This window comes from Salvelinus sp. IW2-2015, linkage group LG6.1 (assembly GCF_002910315.2).
Source record: "Salvelinus sp. IW2-2015 linkage group LG6.1, ASM291031v2, whole genome shotgun sequence".
Classification (NCBI taxonomy): Eukaryota; Metazoa; Chordata; class Actinopteri; order Salmoniformes; family Salmonidae; genus Salvelinus; species Salvelinus sp. IW2-2015.
The window spans coordinates 20602617-20622337 of record NC_036845.1 but is presented as its reverse complement, the minus strand read 5'-3'; the positions used below and the strand labels follow the sequence as shown (position 1 = coordinate 20622337).

The following is a 19721-nucleotide window of genomic DNA, read 5'->3' as shown; positions in this document are numbered from 1 at the left end:
CACCAAATATTGAAAATGCCTCGTCTGTACAGTGGAGCAGAAGTGAAGGATTGAGGTCAAATGTAAATCTGTATCTTACTTGTCATATGTCCAGCATGTGTTGATCCATCTGGAGCTGTAGCTAGAAGTGAATAATCAGCACAAGCTGCGCGAGCATGTTCCCGAAATGGTAAGGGCGGGAAAAATAGACGCAAAATTATACAAAATAGGTAACCTATGCCTTAGCGTTCYTTGCCAGAAAAATGATTGAAATATGTGTATACAATAAACACTATTTGGCCAATGTAAAAAAAACTGAAGCTATTAGCCTATTGTGTTAACATGGGCCTGGCCTAGGCTACTCAAGGGCTATCAGGCTAATCATAGGCTTTCCTTATAGTAGGGTGTCCAATCAAAACACATATTTTGACCAATGGGTAAAATCATATGTTTATTGTGTAGACAATCCTGCAACTTCATTGGAAGTTGTGGGACTGTACATTTGATTTCCCATTGCTTCTGGGAAAGAAGCCATACATTTTCTGACTGGTAAAAAACGTTTTTTAAACATTCTGAGAACTGAAGTTTAAAAAAAATATTGTATTTTCTGGGAACATTAACTTTTAGGTTTTACTATGGTTCCCTGAAAGTTTTCCTGTGAGGTTTTATTAACGTTCTGAGAACATAAATGACTTTAAATAGAACCATGAGGAAAACCTGATGAAAACATTATGCTGAAGTACTGAAATTCCCACAGAAGAACATGGGAATTTTGAGGAAAAGTACATTAAATAGAACCACGAGAAAACCTGTAGGAAATGTTATGCTGAAGTACTGAAATTCCCACCTACGAAACACATGGTTCTCAGAACGTGATGGCTAGCTGGGTATCCTGCACCATTCCCAGAACATTGTGGGAAGGTCGTATGCAAAATATCTATAGGACAACCAAGCTCTAAGAAACATATGTTTCTCAAACCGTTATGTGCTAGCTGGGAATCTTCAAAGAAAACCAAAGGTCCAAACCTCATGTCTACCATAATCCGTTACAAATGTATTGGAGTTTTTACTCTTGTAGGATGGCCAAAATTAGGGGACTAAATCAATGGAGGCCAGATAAAAAAAAGTTATCAAAAATAAGGAAGATTGCACAGCATCGCCTCAGCTAGGCAGGATGCTGTTTAACAATGAAATACTACCACAACTACTGTAGCCCTCTATAACATCAGCTAGGCAGGATGCTGTAGAAGAACGAAGGCTACCTGAGAGGCTCACTTTCCTGTTGAACTCGTCATATTTTCAAATCGGCAGGATTCTCAATCCGCTGAGGATACAGCGTTCAACGAATCGCCACTATTGGTTGATCGGTCTTGATATATTGCTTATTTGACATTTTGTTTGGTTTTGAAGGGCTTTGAAATTTTTATTTAAAGTGCTATATAAATTTAAATTAGGCCTATTATAAAATAGAAGATAAATCTCGATTGAGACATATGTAGTATTTTCATATTTTAGTAGCCTATACGCTTTTCAAATTAATGCGATATTCCTGTTATTCTTTTGAAGTTTTCTCCGAAAACCAAGCTGTCTATGTGATGTCAACGAAGCACTGAGCTTAACCAAGCGTCTCATTTTAAAAGCCTTTTACATTTAATTCAGCTCCTATCATGCTAACGTTAATGTAGCTTTTTGAGACCCTGAGCAGGTCGGGTGGACACCCTACTATTAGTGTGATGTAGCAGGCTATATTTCGCTACAGTAGCCTAGGTCTAACACTTGCTTGAGTTAAACAAACTCAAAGTATGCTGGTCCTACCATGTCGGATAAGGTCAAAACCATCAACAACCATTTTTTTTTTGCCACAAAAAGGACTGGGAGGTGGGGGGCTTCGGGCAAGACTGTCTCCTTTAAATTGAAACAAAATAATTATTAAACGCGACTTTAGGTCGTGATCACACTTGTCATGTTCAATTCGGAGTTGAGTCACACGGGGGTGAGACGCCTCGTCTAATTATGTAAACGTTGTCAAGTCTTTAGGATTTGCTTGCTATCTGCGCGTGGTACCCGCCCGAGAAACAACAGGCTGTCGGAAACCTGTGCCACCATTGCCTCACAGGCGAAAACCTGTGCGTAGCGCGGGAGCACGAGCTGTCTGGAGATCCGAGATGTCTTGATATATTATTCACAGAATCAGTCAAGTGAATCGCAAAACAGTCAGGGGTTTTATGCGTGCCATTTTCTCTCTTAAGGACTTGTAGTTTGTCATGTTTGTGTCTGGGTAGTGAGGTGGTCCACCAGTTAGCCTAATGTGATGAAAAATAAAAGTCGACTACACTTCTTGATTTGGCCAAAGATGATCTATTATATTGACAAGATAGCCGAGTTGACCGCTTTAACGATGGAAATACATATCTTCAATTATTGAAGGCAGGCGAGATCAGGTGGGGCCATTGTAGCCAATGAGAGGGCAGATACMTGTTTGAACAAAAGGAACAACTAAGTCGTTTTTCTCAAAGTTCATCCACTTATAGGCCTATCAGTACATTTGTAACAGCTTAAACATTATGAAACTTCAATTCAATTAAATGCGCCCCACGTAAATCGACACGTTCATAGATCTCCATACAAAAAAAGGCCTAATCTCACAGGACAGATTTTAGGGCAGAGTAAATCCTCTCGCTTCTCCTCTTCCTCTCTGATTTGGTTCAGAAATTCTAGTGGCCATGACTGAATTCAAATCTGAGTTGGTTTCTGGGTGTGGTTTAATGTGTGCGTTTGCAGGTGGGAAGAGTTACCCAAAATATTTAGCCAATCTTTTTTAAACTTCAGCTGACTGGTGTGTGACCATGGAAAAGTTGGTTTAACTTTGGATACCCTATCTCTGGGGATATTTAGGGACCATTAATAAATTACACAATGTTAATAGGGCAATATTTTCATGTTGCACACATTTTCTTTGTCTCATTAAATGCGCTCAATATTTGTATATGAATTTCTACAATTTAAAGTTGGTTTGAGGTTTTTAAGTCATTGAAATTTGTAGCTTTTTACTTTTTAAAATATTGTCCAGTGACCATTGTGTAATTTACTGATGGTCCCTAACTAACCCCATATGGATATCGAATGTCAAACCAAATTGACCATGGGCATTATAATGAATGATTAATTGGGTGCTGCCAGCTGTGGGCATGTGGGCAGGATTAAAAATAAACCCAACCCATAGAAAACTGTTATAGTACCCTTCATTCCGTGACATACCATTTTTTCCTAGCATCTCCAGATCTCAGTTTTGGACGAGATTGACTTTATGACCAAACATATACTGTTTTACACTTTGTAGTCAGGAAATGTTTCTGACTAATAKATGTTTCTGACTCATATTGGGGTGGCAGGTAGCCTAGTGGTTAGAGTGTTGGACCTGTAACTGAAAGGTTGCAAGATCAAATCCCTGAGCTGACAAGGTAAAAATCTGTTGTTCCTAGGCTGTCATTGAAAATTAGAATTTGTTCTTAACTGACTTGCCAAGGTAAATAATAACAAAAAWATATATATATTGATGCCACATATGCCATTTTAAACAAGAAGTTGATTTTTAGGGGCAGTTGCTATTTAAAAATGTTTTAAAGCTAATGTCCTGCAATTCTACACATTTTGCCATGACTTATGCTATGTTAATTAATATGATATCTGAGTGAGAATGACTAACACAATCAATGTGGGCCCCCTGGAGGTCAGGGCCCTGGGCAAGTGCCCTGTGTGCCCGGAAAGTATTCGGCCATGATTTCTACAAGTTTAGATAACTGGCTTAACTAACTACCAATCAAAAAATTCTTAGCTGACATGGCTTATTGAGTGACTGTCAGTGACTGACATAAGAAGAAAAAAAACTGCCAAATGATGCATAACCACATTTCAAAATTGCAACTAGTGTATTCTACTATTCTTACTCTCAATAGTAAGTTGAGACCCCACCACTGCAGATCAGTGGTAAGGTCAGTAGTAGGTGGGTCAAATCAGCCCTGTAAAGCAAATGGTCTACTCTAGTGGCCATGACTTCACCCACATAATTGAATGGAACATGCATTATACCGTATCTCCACGGCTTCATCGGGAGCATTTTCAGGTTACAGTAGCAATGTAAGGCAGTGGTCTTGACATCGGCATCACACCATTCAGGACCATAGGCTAGGGCAGTGGTCAGAGCTTGACAATGGAGCACTGGTCACGGTACCACTCAGCTGTAGATCAGGGGGAAGGGACTTCATGTTTTTGATTTAACCGACCTGGAAGACCAGGTGTGTTGAATTTAGGCAATCGATGAACTGATCAAATCAAAATAAAAGAAAATGTTATTTGTCACATGCTTCGTAAACAACTGGTGTAGACTAACAGTGAAATGTTTACGGGCCCTTCCCAATAATGCAGAGAAAAAAGAGAAATAATAGAAAAATAATAACACAAGGAATAAATACACAATGAGTAACGATAACTTGGCTATATACACGTTGGTCAGGTGTGGTGCATAGTTGGAACAAAATCAGGGTTGCCTATCCATGCTGTAGGTGGTCAATGAGGTGGTCCGTGATGGCTAAACAACTGACACCACTGTGATTTATCTATAGAGAACCTATAATTCACTTCAACTCAATTTGCTCTATTTCATGTTGTCATTGTACCATCCTCATTTGACTGATTCAAGTCAGTGTCTTCATTTAATTGTATTATAGGCCTAATCCCCTGGTCTTCATTTAAGATGTGTGGGGAAGAATTAAATAAATCATCAAATTCTGATTAAATGTATGGTTTACTGTACAAAAAATATGATGAACTTACTGACATTTTGATGCCTTGTGAGGCAAGTAGACAGAATAAGTCAAACCAGTTGTGACCTCCCAACAGTTGGGAAACACTGCAGTTTTGAGGAACATTGGAAAAGGGTGCCCTCTGCTGTTTATAATAATGCTAAAATAAAATAGTTTTAATAGGGATTCTGTCTTTCTCTTTCTATTTTTCTGTTTCTCTCTCACTAAAATACAAACATGAAGGTCACATGTTATTGATACATTATTATATATATTTAAAAAAATAAGGCAGCATATTTTCTATTTACAAACTGTAATTACACTTTTTCAAAAGTCTTACCAAGAAAACAACAATAACGGCTTTAAACAATGAAGTCAGACTCCTACAACGTTATGGACTGTCTTGACACATTTTTATTTGTACACATTCTGTACACATTTTCTTATCCAGACAACTGCGATACTATTTTTTCCTAAACCAAGTGAAAGAGCTCCAACTCTACATTCAGTTGTGCTGCTCTGTGGCTGACCCTGTGCCTCTCAATGCGTGTTCTATTCTATTCAGATACATTAATAGTTACATGAGTGCATGATTATCTGTGCTACCTTTTGGATGGTGGGGGTAGACAGACACTAGACAGGGACAGGGTGAGCAGGGTGGGATGGGTTAGAGGAGAGGGTGTCTGGGTTCCCTACGGCAGACAGTCTTGGGACAGACAGACGCTAGGCTGCAAGGCCTCAGGGGTGCCAGTGCTACTGACAAGGTCCTGGTGTCACATGATGCCATGATGGTGTAAACAAGGTCAAACAAAGTCAGGTTACAGCTGTCTGTCTGTCTGTCTCCCCCAGACTGGCAGGCTGACTGGGACCAGCAAGGTGACGTGTCATTTCCAAAAGAAAGTAGAAAATAAAATAAAACATAAGACGTAACTGAAATAATTATCTGGAGTGTCATCTCTTTTATATGCCGTCATCCACTTTGTGGACTAGCACCCTTTTAAAACACAGAGACCCTCAATTTGACCAGCAAGGTGCCTAGGCTAAGTGCAGAGAGCAAGGTGTATAGGGAGAGATGGAGAAAGGGGAAAAGGTAATGGGGTTGAGGCACAGAGGGGAAAGAAGAGGGTTGAGGTGTACAAAGAGAAGGAAGATTTATATAGGCAGTAGTATGGGAAGGAAATATTTTTGAAGTAACAGTTGAAGAGAGTATAGAGAGAGAGTAGGAAGAAAATATAATTATATCGCATTGGTATATTAGTCGATTTAATAATTTGATGTTATTGGAGGAGGTGTGAGCGGAGAGGTAATGTTAATAAATGAGGTACACTGGTACTGATAACATACAAATGAATCCATGGTCGACCAATAACACAATGGAATTTAGTATGTTGAGCACAACCAATCCAATAAGAGACTAATTGGAAACCATGGAGACAACAGGAGTATGTTGACATTGAGACATATTGATCAATATGTCAAAGCACTCTATGCCTGAGGCAATTTTGGAGTAAAAACAGAGAGGGATTACCATAGAGAGAGAGAACGATATAGAAAGAGAGAGAGAGAGAGAGAGAGAGAGAGAGGAGGGGTTGCACTTTAGTCTCCCCTTAGCCTTGCCGGGGGTGTGACGCTACGCCTATCTGTCTGATCTGGTTTGCTATAGGCTTTTTATTGATCCCAGGCTGGGTGAGGGTAAGGATGAGTGATTTGATTCGGTGCCCCTGGTGGTACTGTCCATCTGTGTGTCTGTGGCCAGTGGTCAGTCTGTTGACTGGTAATACCGTTACATCCTGGGGCCAGTTCCCAGTCCAGCCCAGTTAACACCAGACAATACCAAAACACCCTGGACCGATCCCAGTGATTCTAGTTCTTAGCATTCAGTCTATCTGTAATAAATGTTTATTCACTCAGCAGTCTCAGCACTGTTAGCAGTAGATACAGTTCAGTAGAACAGATGTTTCTGTGTGTTCAAAGTCCCACACATCACAATCAATGCACCAATTAATGATATAGCAACACTAACTTTAGGTTGAAAACAAATGCCAAACAATGTGCTAATGGAAAACACTTAAAATGTGTTATTTGTTTTTTTAGTTATACATTAAAATACACAGTGAAAGTAAAGTCAGCCGAATTCAGGTGAACCCAAAATGATAGTGGATCAATCCTTGCAATATCCCAATCTACCTCTGGATGGAGCCTTGCCACCATGAGAAATTTGAACCATATTCTGAATACAAGTACAGTATCTTTACAAGATGGCAACACAAAAATATCCTAACAGGCAATAACKCCTAGCGTGTTATGCTAACCACCCATGAGACTGATCCATTAGCAATATATGTATTTTCTTTAACAGCAGGAACTACTCATGTGAACATAATTACTTTACAATGTAATAACTACAGTATTCTACCGTACAGTCCATTTGAAAACCATAATAGAAAATAAATAATAACACTCTGATCCTGTTGAGGTGTAAGTCAATCCACAATGTAAATTAAAGCACTCCTGCCATAGGTAATGCCCCAGGCAGTGTGCTGGGGATAAGCTGTAATGGTGGTGGTGTGTGTGTATGTGTGTGTGTGTGTGGATGCGAGCGCGTGTGGGGAGATGCGCTTGTGCGCATGCATGGATGCATGTGTGTGCGTGTGTATGTGTGTGTGCCTGCTTTGAGGACAGGACTGTCAGAAGCTGGAATGTGGTGTACGGACCTGGGGCCCACAAGGCTCACTCTCAACACTAGGCCTGATGGTGGGCTTGCGGTAAGTGAGTCGGCGACGGAAGTGTCCGCTGAGCAGGATGTAGATGAAAGGGTTAATGCTGCTGGCGGCGTAGCTGAGGCACACTGACAGGTAGTAGCAGGTGTAGTAGGCCAGCGTGGGCCGCCGCAGTGTTAAGCTGACCAGCTGGAGCATGTGGTAGGGCCCTATCTCACCAGGAAAACCGCCACTAGGACCAGAACCATCTTGGTGAGGCGGATGGCTCGGTCCCGGGACTGGTTGTTAGCACTGAAGCTGAGGAGGGGAGAGGAACCAGGGGCATGGGTTAGTGACAATAATGACCAACATAGAAGCATGAATCAAGAAGTTCCCTCCTGCATCAGATAAGTGATCCCCACTATAATTTTGGTTTACTGAGTGGATAACCTTGTCCTTAGGCTCAATTTCTACCCACAGAGAAACAGACGGCTAATGACTAGATTTCTGAGAGGAGGTCATGGTTCCGTTAGATTTCTCCAGCATAGAACTGTTTTAATGTCATTTATTTTTAGAACACCCACCAAAACCTGTAATTTCATACCTGTGGGCATCTCTATTTCTAGTGCCTCACATTTACTGTATCTAGTACCTCTGTGTGTCTCTGTGTATATAAGTAACTATCAGGCTCTGCCACGGTTGATGACCACGACTACATTTGACCACGCTCTCTGCCACTCTTGTTCTTCAGGTACATCCTCCAGGTATAGCACAGGATCAGCATATAACAGGTGAGGATAAGGGGCAAGGGCAGACAGAAAGACGTGATGGTCTGATAGAGGGTGTGCCTGGGGGGAGGGGAGATAGAGAGAGAGAGGGAACGAACATGTGTATCAGCTTTCAGTAGCTACAGTACCATCCCACTAGGTGTAACGATCGTCGTACGAAGGAGTGGACCAAAACGCAGCGCTGCAAGTGTTCATGACAAATTTAATACTCAAAACACTCGAACAAAATAACAGAGGGAAAACCGAAACAGTCCTGTCAGGTGCAGACACTAAACAGAAAACAACTACCCACAAATGAAAGAGGGAAAAAGGACTGCCTAAGTATGATTCCCAATCAGAGACAACGATAGACAGCTGCCTCTGATTGGGAACCACACTCGGCCAAAAACAAAGAAAGAGAAAACATAGAAATAAAGAAACTAGAATGCCCACCCTAGTCACACCCTGGCCTAACCAAAATAGAGAATAAAAACCTCTCGTGACACTAGGCAAAAACTTGTTGAATCAATGTTGTTTCCATATAATTTCAACCCCAAAAATATATGTGATGAATGTTGAATCAACGTGGAAAACTAATTGGATTTGCAGAGTAAGGGTAATTCATATTTTTTTCACTCAACTTTTAACCTAAATCCAATGACATGGTTAAATTTTTCATTGATTTCACATTGAATTCACGTTAGTTGACTCAACCAAATGTCAATCGAAACTAGACATTGAACTGATGTCTGTGCCCAGTGGGATGTCCCACTGCTATGAATACGTTTGATCATTAGATAGGATGCAGGAATTGTAGCTAAACAAATTTTCACACTGTTAAAAGTGTCCCCAGGATTACAGTAATTACAATGAAGGTTGTGAGTACATAGTAGGTGTTCATTTTTCTACCACTGATTAATACTATGCTTGAAAGCAGCTCTACTTCCGAGAACAGGTTCCTCCGATGGTTTTTCTGCCTGATACCCTAAAAGGCCTCTTTACCAATTTAATTGACATTTGMATTTCTATGAACAGTTTCTGCAGGAGTCCAGTAATTTCCCCAGCCAATAACATGTGTATGGTTTGTTCATAAAGCTAGTTGGGGGGGTGAATATGGCATTGGAGTAGAGGATCATGATATAGAGACCAGCATGACTCATCTGACCTCTGACCCCATCAGACAAATCATCAGACAAATTAACTCCAAGTTCTATTAACATCAGATTTCGTATTTCTTTCAGCATTGAACATTTATTTCAAGAGCAAACCAACAACATGATTTCATGATCTGGTTTACCCCATGTTGAAATCATGTTAGTCAAGTCAATTAAATATCCACCTAAATTCAATGTTGATTTGATGTTATGTCAGGGTTGTGACCTTARCAGAGCACCTCTTTGGGAGTGACCAGGTTCATGGAGCAGCTCTCCAGTCCGTCAGGGAAGCGAATGACTTGAGTGGACCCAGGCGGGAAGGACCATGACAAATGACACCACCCACACAAACAGGTTGATCCAGATGGTCTTAGGTTCGTCGGGTCATCAGACGGAACGGGTGCACCACCGCCAGGTACCTATGAGTCAATTGATAGATCAATATGAGGAACTGAACAATTAAACCGACTATATGCCACAAACATACATCCCCATTAAATAACCTAATTTATATCCTTGCAGATATAGACTGACAACAGAACAATCTATAGAAGGGTTGGTTGTTCAGCAACAAAACCGACAAGGTTGGTTTTGGAATGTTGACTACATGTAAACYATATTTTGTCTCCAATGTTTACAAAAAAACATAATACATTTGCACAATGAGCACTTGTTGTCTCTCAAATGCATTGTTAAAGTTGTCGGTTAGCTAGCTAGCGAATTTGAGCCATATTAGGATTGACATGAAATCCATCAAACACCTCAAAACAAGACAGTGTCAAGAACAAGATGAAACTATAGTAGCTGAATCAAGACACTTATGATTTCCCGCATGGCAGTTCCTTGTCATTGTTACTGGCCATTTGGCCATCCAGAATCACAACAACTTACGGACTTCTGCCCCATTGAAGCGTGCACATTGTATAGATGGGTTAGCTGACAATGTCACGAAAACAAAGTCAGGTAAGGTCACTATGTTACTGTCTGTAATACAGTGCAGATGAGACTGTAAAGTGAGAGTGAGTAGAGATTGCGGGCGAGACGGTTGAGTTTTCATCATGTGCTGGCTTGGAACAAATGGAAAGGTAACTTCGATCATGAGCAGAACAGTTAGCTAGAGACGATTGTCAGTGGATTCCGCATCAAATCAAATCAAATTTATTTATAAAGCCCTTCTAACATCAGCTGATTTCTCAAAGTGCTGAACAGAAACCCAGCCTAAAACCTCAAACAGCAAGCAATGCAGGTGTAGAAGCATCCAACTGGACACTGACATGGAGGCCACTACGCTCATCAATTATACAACTGAGGTCATGACACCATCTGCATATCACTAGAAACAGGGCATTCAGGGTAAAGAAAACCCATGAATTATTCAAATTCCACAAACCAGTTAATCTGTTAGTTGTTCTAATCTGAGCCAGATATCACTTTTAAGAAGTTGAGGGAAATTGATTTTCCCTCCAAATTATGCTACCTCCTTTGAAAAATCGTGCATGTTTTTAGTGGGACTCTGGCATTTTGTATGCAATTTGTATAAGAGTGAATTTAACAAAACCAGAGTAGAACATCTAGAAATGGCCCTGGATTGGATGMTAAATAAAGTATAGACAGTGTAACAGCAATTTGGGAAACTAAAGGACATTATTGATTACGTACTTCAGTTTTCTATGGAAGTATAAATAGGAACGCAATCACAGACATCGTGGAATGTAGAGTGTATGGTGAATGCACAATGTTAACATACAAAACGTTTGTACCGCGACCCCTGTGAAAGGAAATGTTAGGAACAGCACTGTTGTAACGGTTTTCTAGATCTTCCTCCTCCTCAGACGAGGAGAGGAGAGAAGGATCGGAGGACCAATACGCAGCGAGGTATGATGCCATAATGAATTTATTAAATTAAAGACAAAACACGAAGAACACTTGAATAACTTACAAAATAACAAAACGAAGTCAACAGACCTGAACAAACGAACTTACATATACCCGAAGAACGCATGAACAAGAACAGACTACATAAAACGAACAAACCGAAAACAGTCCCGTGTGGTGCACAGACACGGAAGACAATCACCCACAAACAAACAGTGTGAACAGCCAACCTATATATGGTTCTCAATCAGAGGAAAKCGTCAAACACCTGTATCTGATTGAGAACCATATAAGGCTAATTACAAGTGACCTAAACATAGAAACACAAAACATAGAATGCCCACCCCAACTCACGCCCTGACCAACTAAACACATACAAAAATAACATAAAACAGGTCAGGAACGTGACAGATCCCCTCAAGGTGCGAACTCCGGACGCACCACCAAAAGTCTAGGGAGGGTCTGGTGGGCATCTGTCCACGGTGGCGGCTCAGGCTCTGGGGCGTGGTTCCCACCCCATAGTCACTACCCGCTTTCGTAGCCTCCTCCAAATGGCCACCCTCCAAATTAACCCCCTGGATTAAGGGGCAGCACCGGACTAAGGGCAGCACCGGAACTAAGGGGCAAGCACCGGACTAAGGGGCAGCACGGACTAAGGGGCAGCACGGACTAGGGCAGCACCGGACTAAGGGGCAGCACCGGACTAAGGGGCAGCACCGGACTAAGGGGCAGCACCGGATAAGGGGCAGCACAGGAAGGGCAAGCACCAAGGATAAGGGGCAGCACCAGGATAAGGGGCAGCTCCGGACTGAGGGACGGCAGCTCCGGACTGAGGGACGGCAGCTCCGGACTGAGGGACGGCAGCTCCGGACTGGGGACGGCAGCTCCGGACTGGGGACGGCGGATCCTGGCTGGCTGGCTCTGGCGGATCCTGGCTGGATGACGGCTCTGGCGGATCCTGGCTGGATGACGGCTCTGGCGGATCCTGGCTGGATGACGGCTCTGGCGGATCCTGCTGGTGAGCTCTGGCGGTCTGCTGGATGACGGCTCTGGCTGGTCATGGCTGGATGACGGCTCTGTCTGGTCATGGCTGGATGAGGCTCTGGCTGGTCATGGCTGGATGAGGCTCTGGCTGGTCATGGCTGGATGCGGCTCTGGCTGGATGACGGCTCTGGCTGGTCATGGCTGGATGACGGCTCTGGCTGGTCATGGCTCGCTGACGGCTCTGGCTGGTCATGGCTCGCTGACGGCTCTGGCTGGTCATGTCTGGCGGAAGGCTCTGGCTGATCCGGTCTGGCGGAAGGCTCTGGCTGATCCGGTCTGGCGGAAGGCTCTGGCTGATCCGGTCTGGCGGAAGGCTCTGGCTGATTCGGTCTGGCGGAAGGCTCTGGCTGATCCGGTCTGGCGGAAGGCTCTGGCTGATCCGGTCTGGCGGAAGGCTCTGGCTGATCCGGTCTGGCGGAGGTCTGCTGAGGTCTGGCGAGGCTCTGGCTGATCCGGTCTGGCGGAAGGCTCTGGCTAATCCGGTCTGGCGGAAGGCTCTGGCTGATCCGGTCTGCGGAAGCTCTAGCGCTCCTGTCTGGCGGACGGCTCTAGCGGCTCCTGTCTGGCGGACGGCTCTAGCGGCTCCTGTCTGGCGGACGGCTCTGTAGGCTCATGGAGACGGGCGGCTTTGCAGGCTCATGGCAGACGGCGCGGCTTTGAAGGCTAATACAGACGGGCAGTTCATGCGGCGCTTGGCAGATGGACAGTTCAGACAGCGTTGGGCAGACGGGCAGTTCAGGCGCCGTTGGGCAGACGGGCAGTTCAGGCGCCGCTTGGCAGACGGGAGTTAGGCGCCGCTGGCAGACGGGCAGTTCAGCGCCGCTTGGCAGACGGGCAGTTCAGGCGCCGCTTTGGCAGACGGGCAGTTCAGGCGCCGCTTGGCAGACGGCAGACTCTGGCCGACTGAGACGCACTATGGCTTGGTGCGTGGCGCCGGAACTGGAGGTACCGGGCTAGGACACGCACCTTTAGGCTAGTGCGGGGAACAACAAACAGGGCACACTGGACTCTCGATGCGCACTATAGGCCTGGTGCGTGGTACCGGAACTGGAGGTACGGGCTGAGGGCATGCACCTCGGGGCGAGTGCGGGGAGAAGGAACCGTGCATACAGGGCTCTGGAGACGCACAGGTGGCTTAGTGCGTGGTGCCGGAACTGGAGGCACCGGGCCGAAGACACACACCACAGGAAGAGTGCGTGGAGGAGGAACTGGGCTCTGGAGACGAACAGGAAGCCTGGTGCGTGGTGTAGGCACTGGTGGTACTGGGCTGGAGCGGGGAGGTGGCGCCGGAAATCCGGACCGTGCAGGCGTACTGGCTCCCTTGAGCACCGAGCCTGCCCAACCTTACCTGGTTGTATGCTCCCGTCGCCCGACCAGTGCGGGGAGTTGGAATAACCCGCACCGGGCTATGTAGGCGAACCGGGGACACCATGCGCAAGGCTGGTGCCATGTAAGCCGCCCAAGGAGACGTACTGGAGGCCATATATGTAGAGCCGGCTTCATGGCATTTGGCTCAATGCTCAATCTAGCCGGCAGTACGAGGAGCTGGTATGTACCGGCACCGGGCTATGCACACGTACAGGAGACACCGTGCGCCTCTACTGCGTAACACGGTATCTGCCCGTACTCTCGCTCTCCACGGTAAGTACAGGGAGTTGGCAGGTCTCATACCTGACTTCGCCACATTCCTTTAAGCCCCCCCCCAATAATTTTTGGGCTTGTCCTAACGTCTTGCTGCCTCCATTCTCCGGTATCCCTCCGCACATTGCTCCATTGAATCCCAGGCGGGCTCCTGCACTCTCCTTGGGTCGATCGCCATCTGTCGATCTCCTCCCATGAATTATAACCCAGATGCCTCTCCACCTTCTGTTTCCGTGCTTGCTCCTCAAATCGCCGCTCTCTGCTTTCGCTGCCTCCAGCTCAGCTTTGGGGCGATTATATTCTCCTGGTACTTCTCGGTCCAGAATTTCCCTCCAATTCCTGTAATCCTGCGTTTGTTGTTGCTTCTTTCTCCCTCGTTGCTTGATCCTTTGTTGGTGGTGATTCTGTAACGGTTTTCTAGATCTTCCTCCTCCTCAGACGAGAGAGGAGAGAAGGATCGGAGGACCAATACGCAGCGAGGTATGATGCATAATGAATTTATTAAATTTAAAGACAAAACACGAAGAACACTTGAATAACTTACAAATAACAAAACGAAGTCAACAGACCTGAACAAACGAATTTCATATACCCGAAGAACGCATGAACAGAACAGACTACATAAAACGAACAAACCCGAAACAGTCCCGTGTGGTGCACAGACACGGAAGACAATCACCCAAAACAAACAGTGTGAACAGCCAACCTATATATGGTTCTCAATCAGAGGAAAACGTCAAAACACCTGTATCTGATTGAGACCATATAAGGCTAATTACAAGTGACCTAAACATAGAAACACAAAACATAGAATGCCCACCCCAACTCACGCCCTGACAACTAACACATACAAAAATAACATAAAACAGGTCAGGAACGTGACAATATGTACTATATGCACTACCAGTGGCGTGTTAGCCTGGCTGATGGGTTAAAATCCATTTGAATGCAATCACTTTTGACAGCATCCTTCTGATTGGAACAAAACTTCCATACATATTTGCCATTGTTGAAGTGCTTCAGAATGTGACTTTTTGGACCTGAATGTAAAACTTTAAGAGATAAAGGTCTCAAGATACCCTTTTTGTATACCCACCATACCATGAGATATCCATGTCTTCATCTCTGGAAAGATTAACAGTTGAGATTGATATCATTTAAAAAGCTTACAAATATTTTCTAATTAAAAAATCAAAAAATACCTGGGAAAGCCAACCTCCAAAAAGCAATATGACATGTGTTGTGATAATTTTGTTGTTTTCCCTATGACCTGTTAGTTCATATGCCTTGCGACAGTGATATATAGGACTAAAGGCGAGACAATAAGAAGACACAGTGGCACACTTTGTTTCATCACAAACAAGACAGCAACCTCTGTCGGTGAAATCCACAAACCATATTGCATGTACAAACAGCTACATGACCTACAGTATTTCAAGCAAGTTAATGTTGCCGACATTTTCGAACTACTAAACAACTATTGATTTAGAACCACAGAGAGTTACATGACCTACAGCAAGTCGCAAAAGAAACAGGAGCTGCCTCCACCTATTCCAGTACCATTTCAACATCATCAAATACTATGCTTAGTCTAATACTGTAACAATAAAAGATACCAAAAACAATTTGTCCAATCAAACATAAGCTAATTATGATTTGTCTGTCATGGTTCTGATTTCTGTGTGTGTGTGTGTGTGTGTGTGTGTGTGTATGCATTCAAGTAGAAAAAACGCTGACTCACCCTACGCCAATGTCATCCTCTTCTCTTTCATGTTGACAAACGGTCTATGACTCCGTCATATAGTACGCTTATAGTTTTTGTTGTCATAGGCTACCTGGCTAAAATGCTTGCTCACTAGCCTAAGTTCCTTTCATGGGCAACAATGAGCCAGCTAGTTAACATCAGCCTACTACAACTAGCTACATATTGATCTTCCATCCTCTCAGGCCATGTATGAATTTAAAGGTTGGATCAGAATCACCGTTATAATCATTGGCCAGTACGGAGAATTAAGTAAAACCACAAGTCCAAATCCCTATCTCCATCCATGGCTAATTTAGGAAAGGGCCAGATAGCTAGCCACCCGAGGACAACAACACATGCGTTGTCTGTCAATTACATTTTGCTCTCGATGTGATTGGTGTGAAGCCAAATCCAAATTGGCTTCCCTTGACACTTTTTTTTGATGCCCCAGGACAATTCACTGTTGAGCTCACTCAGTTTAGCTCAACGCTGATTGGCTATTATTTTATACTTTTTTTATCAAGGGAGGATAGACATGACTATTTCGTTTTTTTATCGCTTTGGTACTATGTGGTAAAACTTCACAACTCTTAGTATAAAAATCTAAACAGGTCATCAAAACTTTTTTTTTTAAATTACTTTAAGAACGTTTTCAATTGAGTAAGTACAACAATCAAAATCACACAGTAACTTTTTCACCAAACCTCATCAGTGTTTCATCTAGAAATACCTTTCACAATGCAATGCTCATAATACTTTTCATATGATTCTCAAAAAGTTCTACAGCTACACCATCGAGAGCATCCTGACTGGTATGGCAAATGCTCGGCATCTGAATGTAAGACGCTACAGTGGTTAGTGCGTACGTGTCAGAGGAAGGCCCCAAAAATTGTCAAAGACTCCAGTCACCTCACCCAAGTCATAGACTGTTCTCTCTGCTACCACACAGCAAGCGGTACCAAAGCGCCAAGTCTAGGTCCAAAGGGCTTCTTAACAGCTTTTACCCCCAAGCCATAGGACTGCTGAACAATTAATCAATTGGCCASCCAGACTATTTTCATTGACACCCTCTATGCATAGTCACTTTACCCCTACCTACATGTACAAATTACCTCAACTAACCTGTACCTCCCGCACATTGACTCGGTGCCGGTACCCACCGTATATATATCCTCGTTATTGTTATTTAATTGTGTTACTTTTTATGTAATTTTTTACTTAAATTTATTTAGTAAATATTTTCTTAACTCTATTTCTTGAACTGCATTGTTGGTTAAGGGCTTGTAAAGTAAGCATTTCACAGTAAAGTATTTCTTTTTGGTGGGGTGAGCTTTATTATTGCAAATATACTGAACATAAATATAAACGCAATATGCAACAATTTCAAAGATTTTACTGAGTTACAGTTCATATAAGGAAATCAGTCAATTGAAATCAATCAGAATGAGTTTTTCTCCACAGAATGGCTTATTACAGACAGAAATACTCCTCATGACCGCACATTTTGAGGTGACCTTTTATTGTCCCCAGCACAAGGTGCATCTGTGCAATGATCATGCTGTTTGTTTAATCAGCTTCTTGATATGCCACACCTGTCAGGTGGATGGATTATCTTGGCAATGGAGAAATGCTCACTAACAGGGATGTAAACAAATGTGTGCACAACCTTTTTGAGAATTATGCTTTTTGTGCGTATGAAAAATGTCTGGGATTTTTTATTTCAGCTAATGAAACATGGGACCAACACTTTACATGCTGCTTTTATATTTTTGTGGCTTCTATCAATGTAATTGTCTGCATCATTTCCAATCCCCCATGAATGTTTTTATGAATATATATATTATTTTAAATATACATTGTATATATTTTCCTGTATCATTTTCCCATAACCCTACCACCCCTCCCTAATTGGAGTAAACTAATGGACTACAACACTTAGGCTTCTACTTCAAACTCATATAGTACATACTAAATACATTTTACAAACACAGTATATTTTACATCAGTTATCTTTTGTTTGTTTTTAGTTCTAACCTTCAGCTCCGCTCAACCCCTCCCATCTATCTCCGAACACCATCCAGTTTTTTAAAAACTGTGCTGTGATGTTTCCCAAAAGTTCTGAACCTTTCTATTCTGATAGTTTCTACAATGTACAGTTTATCGAATACGAGAGCTACACATTTCCCTTTTATTCTATTCACTTTGAATAGTGGGTGCAGAATTCTGCAATTTCCTTCATGAACTGATCATTCATTCCTATTTTCATGCCAGCAAGTCTTTTGCCCAGGTTTTTAAACAGCGGCCTTACCATGGCAGAGGCTGCCAGATTAGTTCAACACAATCTGAAAAGGTCAAAGGTCAATTCGATCATGAGAACATTTTGCCAAGAAAACCGGTACATCTGCAGAATATGCACTATGCTTTACCATTACATTTACAGTAAATTACATATTGTAAATTCACAAAACATGTTACAGTATTCTTACAGTACGATCTATTGACAGTATACTCTGTTCTACCCTCAGCATTTACAGAAGGCCCCATGGTGATGGCCGTGGCCGCGTGCTGACCGACCAGGAGGAGTGGGCAGTGGTGGAAATGGTGAGGGCCAGGAATGACATACAGTTATCCAAAATAAAGCAGGCCATTGAGGAGAATGATGACAGCTTTGCCAATGTGGCATCCATCAGCCTACCAAGAATCGCCTGCCTTTTGAAGAGGCACCAGGTATCTATGAAACACATTTACCTGGTGCCTTTTGAGAGAAACAATGACCGGGTGAYACAACTGCGGGCCGAGTATGTTCAGGTGCAGCACTATATACTATATTACTGTTACTATTTGATGCCCATGATACTTCACAATATCATACTGGAACTATACTGCAAAAAGAACTAACCAAAATGTATTTTTAGAGGGTAATGGTACTTGATGCTCCTGTGAATCATCACAAGAATATCTTTGTTGATGAGGTGGGCTTCAACCTGGCCAAAACTCGTCGCCGGGGGTGGAACCTCATCGGCCAAAGGGCGACTGTCCAAGTGCCTAGACAACGTGGGGGAAACATCTCCATGTGCGCAGCTATCTCTAACATGGTGTGGTAGGACGTAGGCCATTCTTTGGATCCTACAACGCTGATCACCTCATTGTGTTTCTTAATGAAATTCAGCAGGCTTGTCAAGGTGACGGCGTCACCTAATGTCATTGTTTGGGACAATGTCAGGTTCCACCATGCAGAAGTGGTTCAGGCACGGTTTTGGGCCTATCCCAGATTCGTGACCCTATACCTGCCCCCATACTCTCTTTTCCTCAAACCTATTGAGGACTTTTTTCAGCATGGAGGAAGGTATACGATCACCATCCCCATGATTGTGCCACCCTCCTTCTGGCCATAGATAAGGCATGCGACAACGTCAATGCAGACCAATGTCAAGCTTGGATTTGCCATGCCAAAATGTTTTTCCCATGGTGCATGAACAACGAGAACATTCACTGTGATGTGAAATGTTTCCTCTAAGCTGCACGCATGTGTGGGTGCACAGTAGCCCCGAGACTGCCATGCAGCTCCCTCTGGACTGCCAAGCAGAGCGCAGAAGAAATATCAGCCCATGGAGAGAAGCAGTAGATTGAACTTCACTCAACTTTCTAGAGTTTTCCCTTGTTAGTTAACACTATCAACGTTTCCCTTTACTGTGGCAATAGTGATCGAATGAATGCAATGTTAGCCAATTTCAGTGCAACATACCGAATCAAAACAAACTATGCAAGAGATTATGTAGTAGGCAGAACGCATCGGAACAGGATTCTATTGTGCAAGACTCAGCCCCTACTCTACAGAGACCAGTGTCGCATAACCAATCAGAGCTGCAGTAGGCCTATATGCAAATAGACCATTGCCATATACTGTATGGATCTGTGCTATTTACTCTGAACTGGACTGTGTTTACAGCTGTGGTCGTGAGTAGATGCGCTTGTTTTGAGATCAAAGCAAAGGCTGCCCATAGCCACCTGTGCAC

General features: G+C 43.4%; 1 pseudogene; it reads right to left on the bottom strand.

Annotated features, from left to right (window-relative positions):
- Positions 1–7468: 7468 nt before the first annotated feature.
- Positions 7469–18821, bottom strand: LOC111964698 (melanin-concentrating hormone receptor 2-like; annotated as a pseudogene).
- Between the last annotated feature and the right edge of the window lie 900 nt (positions 18822–19721).